Raw genomic sequence first — 12,869 nt, 5'->3', positions numbered from 1 at the left:
ATACCTTCCTAGTGAAGAGAAGAGCAATAAGTAATTCTAAATTTCCTGTCTTCACATATGAGTAACTAGTCATCTTAAGAAGGTTAATTAAAAATAATAAAAAATGATACATTTGAAGCTAATTTGGTATGTGCTCTATGTTTTTAAAGAACTACTTAAAGATCTGGGATGTGTACCTTATTTATACTTTCTTTTTGGCCAGTCCTGGGGCTTGAACTCGGGGCCTGGGCACTGTCCTTGGACTTTTTCAAGGCTAGCACTCTGTCACTTGAGCCACAACACCACTTCTGGCATTTTCTCTGTACGTGGTACTGAGGAATCAAACCCAGAGCTTTATGTATGCTAGGTGAGCATTCTACCCCTCCTGGCCCTATGTATAATTTTAGCATATATTTTTGTTCAGGTTTAAAAATAGGATTCTTTCTGGTTTCGATGAATTCTTGATCTCAGATGATAACTATAAGATATATACATTATGCCATCCTCGTTCCCATTGCCTGTGGACACTCTGATTAGACATGATCCCTGTCTGCCTGTGAACGCACACATTCCAACACAGAATGAATTCATTATATTATTCTAGTTTTCTGTAAGTCTGGAAAATTCCTTTTGTCGACATATTTCGGTCTTTCTGGTTCTCAAGTTTGCTTATCCATCTTTACATATTCTTGGGATGGTAATCATGGTTTACAATCCAAAGTTTGTATTCCTTTGGCCCTCATTACTCCAAAGTAGTCGATGTGACTACTTCTCCTTCAACAATGTCAACATTTGACTTGCTTCTGACATATTGTACTTTCTACTTTTGGATATTTTCTAGCTATGAAATGTCAGTACATCCTTTCCTCTAGCTTTCTTAATCATAGCTGTATACTTTTAACTGTCATCCCAATGGAGTTTTGTGTACATAATATATCTGATGTATTCTGAACACATATACTACACTAGACACTGGGCCAAGGCATTAAGTAATTGGTACAATGACCACTGAGTGTTTAGAATTTGCAATTAGGATTATAGGTAGAAATCAAATAGTAATATGTGCCAGGAACTGGTGGCTCACACCTGTAACCCTAACTACTCAGGAGGCTGAGATCTGAGAATCAAGGTTCAAAGCCAGCCTGGGAGCAAAAGAACTGAGACTCTTATCTCCAATTAACCTCTAGAAAATGGGAAATGGGGCTTGGCTCAAGGGTAGGGCAGTAGACTTGAGTTGAAGAGGTCAGGGACAGCATTTGTCATAATCAATAGAGACTGTGCTTTTTTAAACATGATGAAGACAGAAAAGCTCAGCAGTTGAGGTTGTATGCACAGCAGTCATTATGAGCACTGACTCTCAAATATAGGGGGAACTGTGAGATATGAGGAGATGAAGAATGGGGTGCAGTATGCTAGGACCAATACATTATGGATTGCAGTAAAACCCTAAGTTATTAGATGAAAGAAAAATATTTTCAAGTTACAAGAATGACCACAGTTTGAACTGAAATTATAAAGGGGGAGATATTATCAGTAATGAAATACATACATCTACATAAACTTCACAATAAACCAGGTGGCAGTGACTCATATGGATAATCCTAGCTAGGATAAGATGCAGAGGAACCTAACTCATGGTAACCTATAAGATAAATATTATCTCCATGTTGTTACATATGAGGACACTGAGAAATGAAGGAGTAAGACAAACCCTCCTGTGTCACATATCAATAAACGGTAGTTCAAATTTGTAATCTAAAGGTGATTAGCACTCTAGAGCCACAAACTCAGTTTTCTCCCCTATTCTTTACCCAAATTCCAACAGAGACTTCCTATTTGTCTTCCATACCCTCCACTTCTCCATCTGAAGAATCCTTTTGGATTCCTCATCTTAAACATCAGCCCTTAAGTATCCCATTAATTAGTAATCTCTTATTGTCTCTCATTCTTTTGGCTCAATTCTAATGCCCTTATATGCCATTCTGATCAGCTTCACACTTACTAAACTACCTACATTTGATATATATCCAACCTGCTTCCTCTGTCCAATTTCTAAAATGCAAATGTTGTATGTCTCTTTTATGCATAAGGTATTTTCAGTGATTCCTTATTTGAATTCTAAAGTCTCTACTATGGTAAACAAGTCTCTTTAACTGGCTCTATGTACCCAGTCTCTCACAAACCTCCTTAGACACTAGAAATCAGGGATAATTGAACTACTTGTACTTTCATAAGTACACCTGTTCGCTCAAGCCTTTGGAATCTTGTATATGTTAATAAATCAACTTAAATCATTTAATTTTAGAATTTCCCTTGCCTTCCTAAGTAAGATGTAAAGGTCACTTTTGTATAATAGAGTAAATACATTGACTATTACACCTCTTAACTATTTAAATGCTCATACTTTAAACAAATTACTGAAGTTTCTCTGCCTATAAAATTGCTTAATCTGCTCAAACTGATAGCCCTTGAGCATTTACAGTCTATGAACTCTCATTAACTGCCCTGGAATCATTCCACACTCTCTTGCCTGCTATAAAGTTTAAGGCTTGATTTCAAGGAAATGATTATATCACACAGATGACACAATCTAATACTTTAGTCTTATGTATGTATATAGATTGATCTTCATAAAAATTATATGACCCACAGGTGTATGCATTGAGCAGGAAGTCAAACCTACTCCTAACAATAGCTAGTGATGAATAGAGCTAGAGGTACAGTGTGGCCCAGTGATAGAATGCCAGCCCAACAAGCACAAGGTTCTGAGTGCAAACACTAGTTACCATAAATGCAAAATACATATATATATACACATACATACATACAGTGTATGTATATATGTACACACACATATATACAGATACTATAACCAAAAAATGTATCTTGCACCTTTCCATATTATTCTTCTTTTCATATATTTTTTATTGTAATTAATAGAAGCATTACATGATATTTGCCAGATAGAAAGTGCATTAATTCACATACATTGATACCCTTCCACCTGTCTTGGTCCCCATTTCCCTCCCCCCCCACCTCCACCCCTCATCTTGTTTTCCCCCCTTCCCTATCCAATTTCAAATAAACAAATACAAATATATCCGATATATCAGGTAAGAAAGTGAGATACTGTAACAACATGAGATAACCAAGGGACAGCAAAAGAGATGAGAGATAACATAGTACCTTAAGGACAATCATTCATTATATGACATGTTTCTATTTAATATAGGATACATCTCTGAGAAGATAACTGTAGATAATGGTTTCTCTCCTTACTATTCTTCATTACAGTGCTTTTTTTTAGTTTTCCCATACATATTTTTGCTACATAAAAAGTAAAATATTAGCCAGGCATGTTGACTCACATCTGTAATCCTAGCTACTCAGAAGGTTGAGATCTGGGGATCCAGGTTCAAAGCCAGCCCGGGCACTAAAGTCTGTGAGACCCTTATTTCCAATTAACCACTAGAAAATGGGAAGTGGGGCTGTGGCTCATGGGGTAGGGCTGTAGCATTGAGCTGAAGAGCTCAGGGACAGCTTCCAGGCCAAGGGGTAGGGTGATAGCTTTGAATGAAAAACTCAGACAGCGGGCCCCACGACCAAAAAAAATAAAAATAAATAAATTAAATGTTATACTTATTAGTTCTTTAAGTACACTTTAGAAACAGGAGCAAACTACTTGTTTTCTAAAATAAATATAACATTTTTTAAGAATTAAAGGACTTATAAATTACTTTTAGTTGTTTTTTTTCCCCAGATTTTTAGACAAACATACCGATGAATTAAATAATAAAGTGATATTTAGTAGGTAGATGTGTTTTGAAATACAGGGCCTGGGTACTGTTCCCAGGCCTTTGCTCAAGGGTTGTGTCACTTCAGCCACAGTTTTACTCCTGACATTTTTGGTAGCTTATTTGAGATAAGGGTTTCATGGACTTTCCTACCATGGGTTTGAACTGTCTGGCTTTGAGCTGCAGTGTTCTGAAAGAAGTTCCCTGAGAAGGTAGGTTTGCATGTGTGAGGCACAGGTAGAACCATTTTTATATAAAGCAATAAATACAGTAAATATTATACCACATATGTCCCAATTGTGTTGTGCTAGGATATTTTCTTGTGCTATTAGAGTCAATTCATTATTAAAAAGTTTGTTAACTGGTGGAGTTTCTTAGTTCTCAGAGAAGAAAACCGAACATATAAGTTCAAATATAGTCATTAACTTTGGTTGGGATAATGTGAATCCAACTCTCTTCCTTCCTTCTTCACTGTCACCTTGGCGTGGTCACGTCTTGATGTTACAGATGCAGCATTCTTCATATCTCTATGCATAACACCCTCAGACAACCATATGCCACGCGAGCTTCTTTTCTGATCTTACTTTCAGACAATTTTAAGAATTCTACATTGTAAATATGGTGATTAAATAGCATGGAATAGGGGAAGTCTTCCCTCAGCGCATGTGTTAAAGTCATTGCTCCTCAGAATGTCAGAAGGTCTGGTAGGGCGTGAAGAAGGCTGTGTGTCTGTTCTTCATATGCCAAGTATTGTGGGAGCTTCTCCTTTCTTCTATCACTTGTCTCTATCCTACACAGAACTAATAATGACAACTGCCATGAGAAACACCAGCCAATGAAAGGAAGGAAGGAGGCATCTGAACTCTTTCATCGGATTCTCAAATTTGGATGTGTTCTCTGTTGCGTTGTTCCCTAAGCTAGTTTTAAAACTTCCCGAAATACAGAGCCTGGTGAAGAGGTGTGAACACTTGACTGAGGATGGATCTTGCAGCACTGAGTTTCAGTATTTTATTTTATATCCTCCTGGCTGCTTTTCCACTTACCTCTTTATAGTTAATGAAATCATATATTTTCTGGAAATCTTTTATATAATCTACTAAAGGCTTGTGCCTAGGTAGTTTTCCTTTTTTTTTAAAAAAAATGAGTATAAAGGACATTTTCAGTCCTTAATAAATGTTTCATCAGCGTCATTACTTAATATTCATTTAATTAATATTCATTATAATCAATTTATAATTGTCATCATAGTAGTAATAGGCAAAGAAGAATCTCATTTTCCCCCATATTTGGAAATGTGGACTCAGACTCAATTTCATGACATTATTCCTACAAGATAAGTGCTTTTTTGGAGTTAATCTTTCAAATGTGTTGGATTAAATTGACCTTCAAATACCCAGGCTAAGCACAGTAAACACTAGCTTGTTGTAATATTTTTATGTCTGCAATCAGTTTGGCCTGGCATATTCTTTAAAGGAAGAAATGCAGGAAAGGTGGACAAATGAAATATCTCTAAGTGATGCAGCTTCTCTGCTAGCAGTAAGAACCATTTACCTGTAATCTTGGTCTAGTTAGATGAGTTCTTCTGGGCTATGAGGAAGCCAGGTTTATAAACCAGTCTGATTTTAACTTGTAGAATATAAGTATTTACAAGTAGGATCTAATCTCAAAGAAAAAGTTCATGCATTATGGATATTTACTTTTTGTTTCTGATTAAATACATCTTGTAGAGATCTATTTGGGAGATTTATTTTTAATAAGATGTTAATACATACTCTGCCTAAAATATAGCTCTATATTAATATACACCTATATATTAGAACATACAGTATAATTGCTTAAGAATACAAGCTTGTGTCATGTCAGATTTTATAGAAAAACTGAAACAAAAATTTAAATAAGATATCATTTGAAAGTTTATGGAAGAGGAAATGTGATGGGCACCAAAACTGTATAGTGATAGTGGTAATAAAATGGAATTAAAAAAAAATCTTAGCTAGAGACTTGGCAGTACAACACATGCCTACCAAGCACAAGCCCCTGAATTAAAACCTCAGTCATGCCCATTCAATCTTGCAAAGGAAACCTGTGGTTTTCATATTGATTGACAATGTAAAAGTGATAATAAAGTATGTACATGCTTGCTGTATTCTTACTTTTTAATATAACCTATTTATGTTCAGTTTTTACCTGGAACTGAGGGACTGGACTTTTCCAGCCTCATTTGCTTAGGGCATCCAAATTGTAAAAAGAAGTTCTTTATACCTAATATTTTATTCCTTAATAGTTTCCTCTAATTTTATGACATTCACAGGATTTTCAAATTATTTTATATCAGTAGCATTTATTCAGCATTCTTAAATAGTTCCATGGTCATATTTTTATATTTTTATGATATTTCCCTTTATCCTTTGCCTATGTTTCTTAAAATTCTTTTAGTTTTTACTCAGCACCACCTGTCAATCTTTAAGAATGCATTAGTTTCCTGACTTGCAATAGAAAATATCTCAGATAAGGTTTGCTCAACACATTTGCATAAATGACTACCTCATATCAGGGTTGGGGTCCAGCAATTCAACTTTGTTTCCCTCTTCATTGTGTCTTGTCAATCATATCAGCAGAAGAGCTATTTATTCTCATATGCAATACTATTTCTTGTATTTGCAAATGAATCTAACTAGCTCTATTCTTGCTTGGCATTTTGTATAATCCTAAGTATATCTAGATTATATAGGCTCACTATGTCAAATTTCTCCTCTCCTCTACCTACCTGAGTATAATTTCTCACTACAAAAATTCATCCAGAATCACAACTTCACTGCCACCCACAGTCCAAACGGATGCTCTTTGCTTGAGTTCTTAAGAAGCAGCATGTGTAAAAGGGATTTAGCTTTCAGTGACTGTAGAGGAAGGACAGATATCTCAGAATAAACACTTAAGAGAAAAAGAGGCAAACAGAGCAGAAGTGGTCTTAAGAGATTTGTCTTGGCCTGAACGGTGAAATTTAGGGCCAATAGTCATTCTGTAGGACAACTCAACTTAACATGAGGGCCCTAGCCTTTGATACCACATAAAAGACAACTTGAAGTTTATTCATATGAAGTTCATAAAATTGAGTTGTGATGATGAAATAATACTAGTGAATATCAAATTAGAATTCCATTTAGTTTTGAAGATGACACTGGGAACTTTGCATAAAGTTGGAAAAGCTGACAATTGTTCCATTCTTGTTTTTCTATAAAATACCAAGTAGGTGGGATTGAGAAATTACTCATATCAAAAATAGAGTGAAAGAATATTTTGGAATTCTAAGAAGGATCAAGACATTCTTTGAGACGGGTGGCATTCATTAGGAGAATGCACGCTTGTGAGCCAAAACAATTCTTCAAAAAACATGATTTCTATGAACTATCAAAAGTTAAATATATATACCACATAATATATAATAGATATCATAAACATTTAACTACATATAATTTATAGCTTATCATATATATTATATCATATCATCCACATATCATATATATATGTATAATATACACTTTTCCACAATGCTTAAAACTACTTGAAATGCTCCTCTCATATTCTGTACCACTTATCCATTAATCTCTTCCAGAATTTATTTTTTCTCTCTAACTCTGCTTTGTCAACACTACTGAATATTGAGTCTTCCAGTCTTCACTGGGTGTCATGCTGCTACATTGGATTCTCATCTCTTTGAGTGTATCTTATCTCTAAATTGTCTCCTCCTGTTTCATCACCATAGCCACTACTTGTGAATATGTCTCCAGAAGCTTATTTTCTCCACATTAACTATGTTTATATGCTCTGCTTCCTCTTGGGTATCCCACCCATGCCTCTCAATCACTATAGTAGCAAAGGAGCATAAAGCACTTAACCTTTCCTTATGCTCATCGGATAGCACAACTATTTCTGTTACTCACAGAGAAAAGGTGCATTTATATCCAGCATCTAATTCAATTCTGAGAGAGGCTAGAAAGATGTTCAGGCAATATTGAGTAAATATCTGAGTACCGAGTAAATACTCAGTATCAAGCGATACTGAGTAAATAACTCATGTTTCCCTATGCTTTCTTTTGTCCATCTGTTCTCAGTCTTTTTTCCTGAGTCAAGAAGACAGTACATTATACAATAGTGTACATGTAAAGTAAAAATTAAAATGAATATAGAACAAGGAAGTTATTCAAGGAAGTTATTAAATTTCATTGTTATAAGTTCATAAATCTGTATTTAAAATATATGAGGATGAAAAAATATTAGCAGATACCAAATCAGCATCACATTCAGTTTTGGTGATGAAACCTGAAATATTTTATATTTCTTCTGAAATTTTGAAAAGCTTGTGGGTTTAGACTACTGTAGTTACACAAAATACCAGATATCTCATAATAGGGAAATTGCAGAATTCTGTGAAGAAACAAAATATGTCCCTTGGATATTAAATTGTATTTAAGCACCTAATTTGTAAATACGACTTAGACAATATAGTCTTTCATGTAAGATATCATAATTATTGACCCCAGAAAATGACTTGATAATAAGTATGCAGGCATGCTATTGTTGAGAAATTTTTGTTTTTTGGGAGCAATTACTTGTATTTAATATGGCATATTAGTGAATGTTACTCAAGCATAACTGTAACAGCATACCTTTATTACTACTCCTTAAAGAAATGAAAAATAAAAATTGAAAACAGTTCTGTGTGGGATAATCTACTTGTATACATCCCATTATCTCCTTTATTCTTTGGTCTCCAAACAGGTGACTCTACTTCTGTATAGAATAGTACATTAGAATACTAATAAATACAAATGCAGTATATTAAATATATATATATATATACATATATAGCTTACAAAAGAGATCAATTTTCTTTAACTCTGTTAAATGAATTTGCTTTAAAATGTGATGATTTATAACTCCACTAGTTTACCTGGAGAGACCATATAAAAATATTGGTTTGCAAAAAGACGTATATTGTCATAGTACTCATTCAGAATTTCTATTGAAAATTAATGTAGGTCTGTTTATAAGAATGAATATCAAAATCTTTCAGCACAAGTTTTAGAATATTTTGTTCTGAATCTGAGCATTTTTTACTGTGAAAGCACCCAAAACTTGGAAGTAAGGGTGTAGATTCATTATTATGCATAACTCTTTAAGTCTTCAGGTGACTGTTGATGACATTGTTCTGAAGTAATGTGGAGTACTCTGTAGAAAAAAATGTTAATTAATTATTGCTTCAGTGCAATTTTAGTGATGCTGAATATATGCCAAAAAACAGAGAAGCAAAGAGGAGTAGTTTTGTATGTGTCATTCACACAATAACTCCTATTTCCTTTCTTCCATGGACTATTTTTTCATTATGTTTTATATAATCTGAGTGTGTTCTGTGATACATTCTACATCCTTAAAAATATATTCTTAGGTACATACATATGTTCTTCTTGAGTAAAGAATACTGTTAAAATAACTTAAGATGGCTTAAGTAATTCAAGTTACATTTTTTAAAGGAAAAATATTAGCACTTTTTTAAAGTCTGTGCTTTCCCAGTCATCATCATGTAATAACATATATGTAAAATGTACAGTTCTTACTTACATTCTCACTACATGAGATAAAAAACATCTGCTCCATATTTTGAGTTAAAATGATTTTGGCCCACCAAATGTATTTTATTCTGTAATATACTTATGGAATTATCAGAAAATAATAGAATGTGTACACTCTTAGCCAATTTTTAAATATTTTATAGTCCTGTGTATTATTTTACTTTTCAAAAATGTCAGGAGTTTGAGCTTGAGTGTCCTATAACATATCATGTTGCTATTTGAGCTAAGTGGGTTGAAATACAAGCATCCCATGCAGACATCAAGTGATAGTCTCTTAATAGATGTCAGATCCTCTTTACGGCTACCCTCTTTTATCCCAGTAACATTTTAATTAATTCACACTGATTGAATACATGTACATTGAGACTTGTTTCCTAATGAGGGTGCATTTAGAAAAAAGGTTCTGCATCATTCTGATATCCTGTGGGTAATTATATTCTAATTATATGGTCAGGGGAAAAGAGTCTATAACTCAGTCCTGATATTGTTCATTGGACCCAATTAATTACATGCACATAATGAAAGTTCATGATAAGGTTGACTGGCAGTCAGTGTAAAAATTTTAACTCAATTGAATTGTAACCTAACGTGAACACAGAAATGGGACTGTAACCTCTCTAAAAATACTTTGGCATAATATGTCATTTAATGGTACATACAATGAAAACAAATCCTATTATAAACTCTTTATAATTAAAGAGTTTTCTAGGGTTGATAAAAAGCAAAACAAAGCTTTTACTAAATGTTATGATCAATTTGAACTCCTTATGTGCAGTGGTGCTTTTATGTTCCGAAAAGCAGATATGATTAGCTATGCAATGAGACATTCCTCAGAGTGCCCAGGTGCTAGAGAAAGAATGAATAAACTACTTTTATGAACATAACATGTATAAATATGAAAATATCATGATTGTGTATGGGGGGGTGAGAGTGTTCTAATCTATCAACTATACTTTTATCCTTGCCCAAAGCACTCAAAACCCTATAATTATGCATACACATATAAATCGGTATCTGGTAATTATTATTTGCAAGTATTGCAATAGTTCTAAAGAATAATCTGAATATATAGACCGTGATAAGTATTTTTAAACGGTCACTATCTACTTCATTCCCATTTCCTTTTTCACATTCATTGTTATCTTTGCCCAGTCTTTGAAAAGGTAATTATCCAGGTTCCCGGAACCTTCTTTTTGCTTGGGCTCCACCTCTTTTGCATTGTCCTGTTTACCCAATAATAGTTCTCTTTAATCTCTTCTCTCCAGTAACATTTGTTCTCTCTTATCAAATCCTTAACTTTGATGTTTCCATAAGAAAAGAACCTGTTGGTTCTCCCTTGGTCATTACCAATAGAATTCACTTCAGAGGAAGACAACATTAACTGGTCCATGTTTGCTGAGTCCTAAATATGGCAGTGAGAACTAAGGGAATCTTTTCATGATAATGTTAACAGAACAATTTAAGACAGATAATGCAAATGTAGCCTTTGTGACAGGTCACCATTTTATTTTTTATTTAATTTTTTATTGTCGGGGTAATGTATAGATGGCTTGCAGTTACCTTCACCAGATAGTAGGTGCATTACTTCTCACATATTTATACCCCTTCTTATGATTTGTCCCCATTTCCCTCCTTCTGCCCCTCCCAATCATCTCTTTACCCCCTTCCCTTTCCTATTTCAAATAAACAAATAAGTATATATACAATATACCAGGTAACGAAGTCAGATGCAGTAACAATGTGAGATTAACCAAAGAGCAACAAAAGAAAAGAGAAATAACATAGTACATTAAGAACAACAATCACACGTTATATCCTAGAGATCCTTTCATTTAGTCTCATCCTATATGACCTTATGTACCTAGGTTTTGCGCTCAGATAATCATTTTAAACCTATTGAAACTCATTGAGTGTCAGAGGACCATACAGTATACTCACTAGCCATGATCTAAATCTAAATGTGTCTTCAGACTCGCTCAGTAGCTTCCAGCATAGGTAAATAGTGTCGACTGTTCACAAAAAGGATAGAAACAAAAGAATGTTGCATGTTGGCTGAGAAATGGAGAGGACAGAGGATAGGAGAGGAATCTCACGACTTGAGAGAGACTTGGAAAATTATTTCACAAGTTTATATAAATATTTTTAATCATCAGTTATTTGGTGATTTGACTTCATATATATACACACATATACACGTCAGCATGCACTCACGCACACACACACACACACACACACACACACACACACATACAAACACTCACACTCGTATTACTGAAGCATTGGTCAGTGAATGATATTCTGTTACTACATTCAGTTTTAGTTGTCAATTATTCAATTGTATTGATATTCAGCTTTCTAAATTGAAAAATATGGTGTCTTGTTATATAGGAGCATTAAATGTGATTATAAATGTTAAGCGATGTTTGGAAAGCACAAACACTCTTATTTAAGTGTAAGGCCTAATTGCATTAATTTTAGTTCACTCCTGAAATAATTAATCACCCTTTTTTTTGGAGGGGGTTGATTTCAGTTTTTCACCCTTATCTTCAAGAATCACTGCCTTGCATCATCAATATTTATTGAGCATTTGCAGTGTACTAGGCATATTCAGAAAACATTGTCCTTGCTCTGGAGTAGTTTACATTCTAAAGGAAAAAAATACACATCTTTTAAAATGGCATTTTTTGTTTGGTGTTTTCTGTAAAGTACTGAGGAAATATTCTATAGGGTGAGCTTTACCCTTTTGACATGTCTCTTTGTATTATATTTTTACGAAGCCAAACCTCCAATAATTTTTATCCAAGATTTGACTTTTTCCTGTAATAATTTGGATTAAATTATCAAATTAAAATAATTACACATCAGAAAAATATGAACACTAGGAATATACTTAAGAATAACATAATTTTTAAAAGTACTTTAATATTACATTGGACTTAGTAAGTGCCCTAAGTCAAAGCATCTTTTTGAAGTGATTATCTGTACTGTGTATTCTATCTAATAATAAATAGATACTGATGAAATAAAATCTATCACATTCCTGTTTAGTCACACTTTCCATTTAATAAAATAAATAAATATATATAGTTCATGTATTAATTCTGATGAGCTATATATTACATTTATATACTCTGGATAATTTTCAAAGAAGTAAAACATTTTCTCGACTTATCTTCAGTATTTAAAAATACATACAGAAGAGTGAAAAGGAAGAATTATGGCATCTTGATTTATTTCCCTAACAAATTGCTACTACATTTTTTAACCTAAGTTCTATGCTTAGTTTTATTTCAGAATTAAACTACTCACAGGAATGTTAACTTAATGTACACCCCTTCCCTGCACATTTTGATTGTAATTGACATACTTTCCAGTGTTACTCTCAGAAGGCTGAGAGTCACAGACACTCTTCAGGGCTTATGCTTGTCTTTCCTTATCTTTTTCACCACACCTCTTCTCTGCCTAC

At 33.8% G+C, this 12,869-nt stretch overlaps 1 protein-coding gene across 8 annotated transcripts in view; it reads left to right on the top strand.

Moving 5' to 3' along the window:
- The window catches only part of Dgkb (diacylglycerol kinase beta), a 624,803-nt gene that overhangs the window by 189,599 nt on the left and 422,335 nt on the right, over positions 1–12,869 (top strand). The window lies entirely within an intron of this gene.

The sequence above is a fragment of the Megascapheus bottae genome, chromosome 5, assembly GCF_031878675.1.
Source record: "Megascapheus bottae isolate mThoBot1 chromosome 5, mThoBot2.hap1, whole genome shotgun sequence".
Classification (NCBI taxonomy): Eukaryota; Metazoa; Chordata; class Mammalia; order Rodentia; family Geomyidae; genus Megascapheus; species Megascapheus bottae.
Note: the sequence above shows the minus strand (reverse complement) of the source record. Positions and strands in the feature narration are given on the sequence as shown.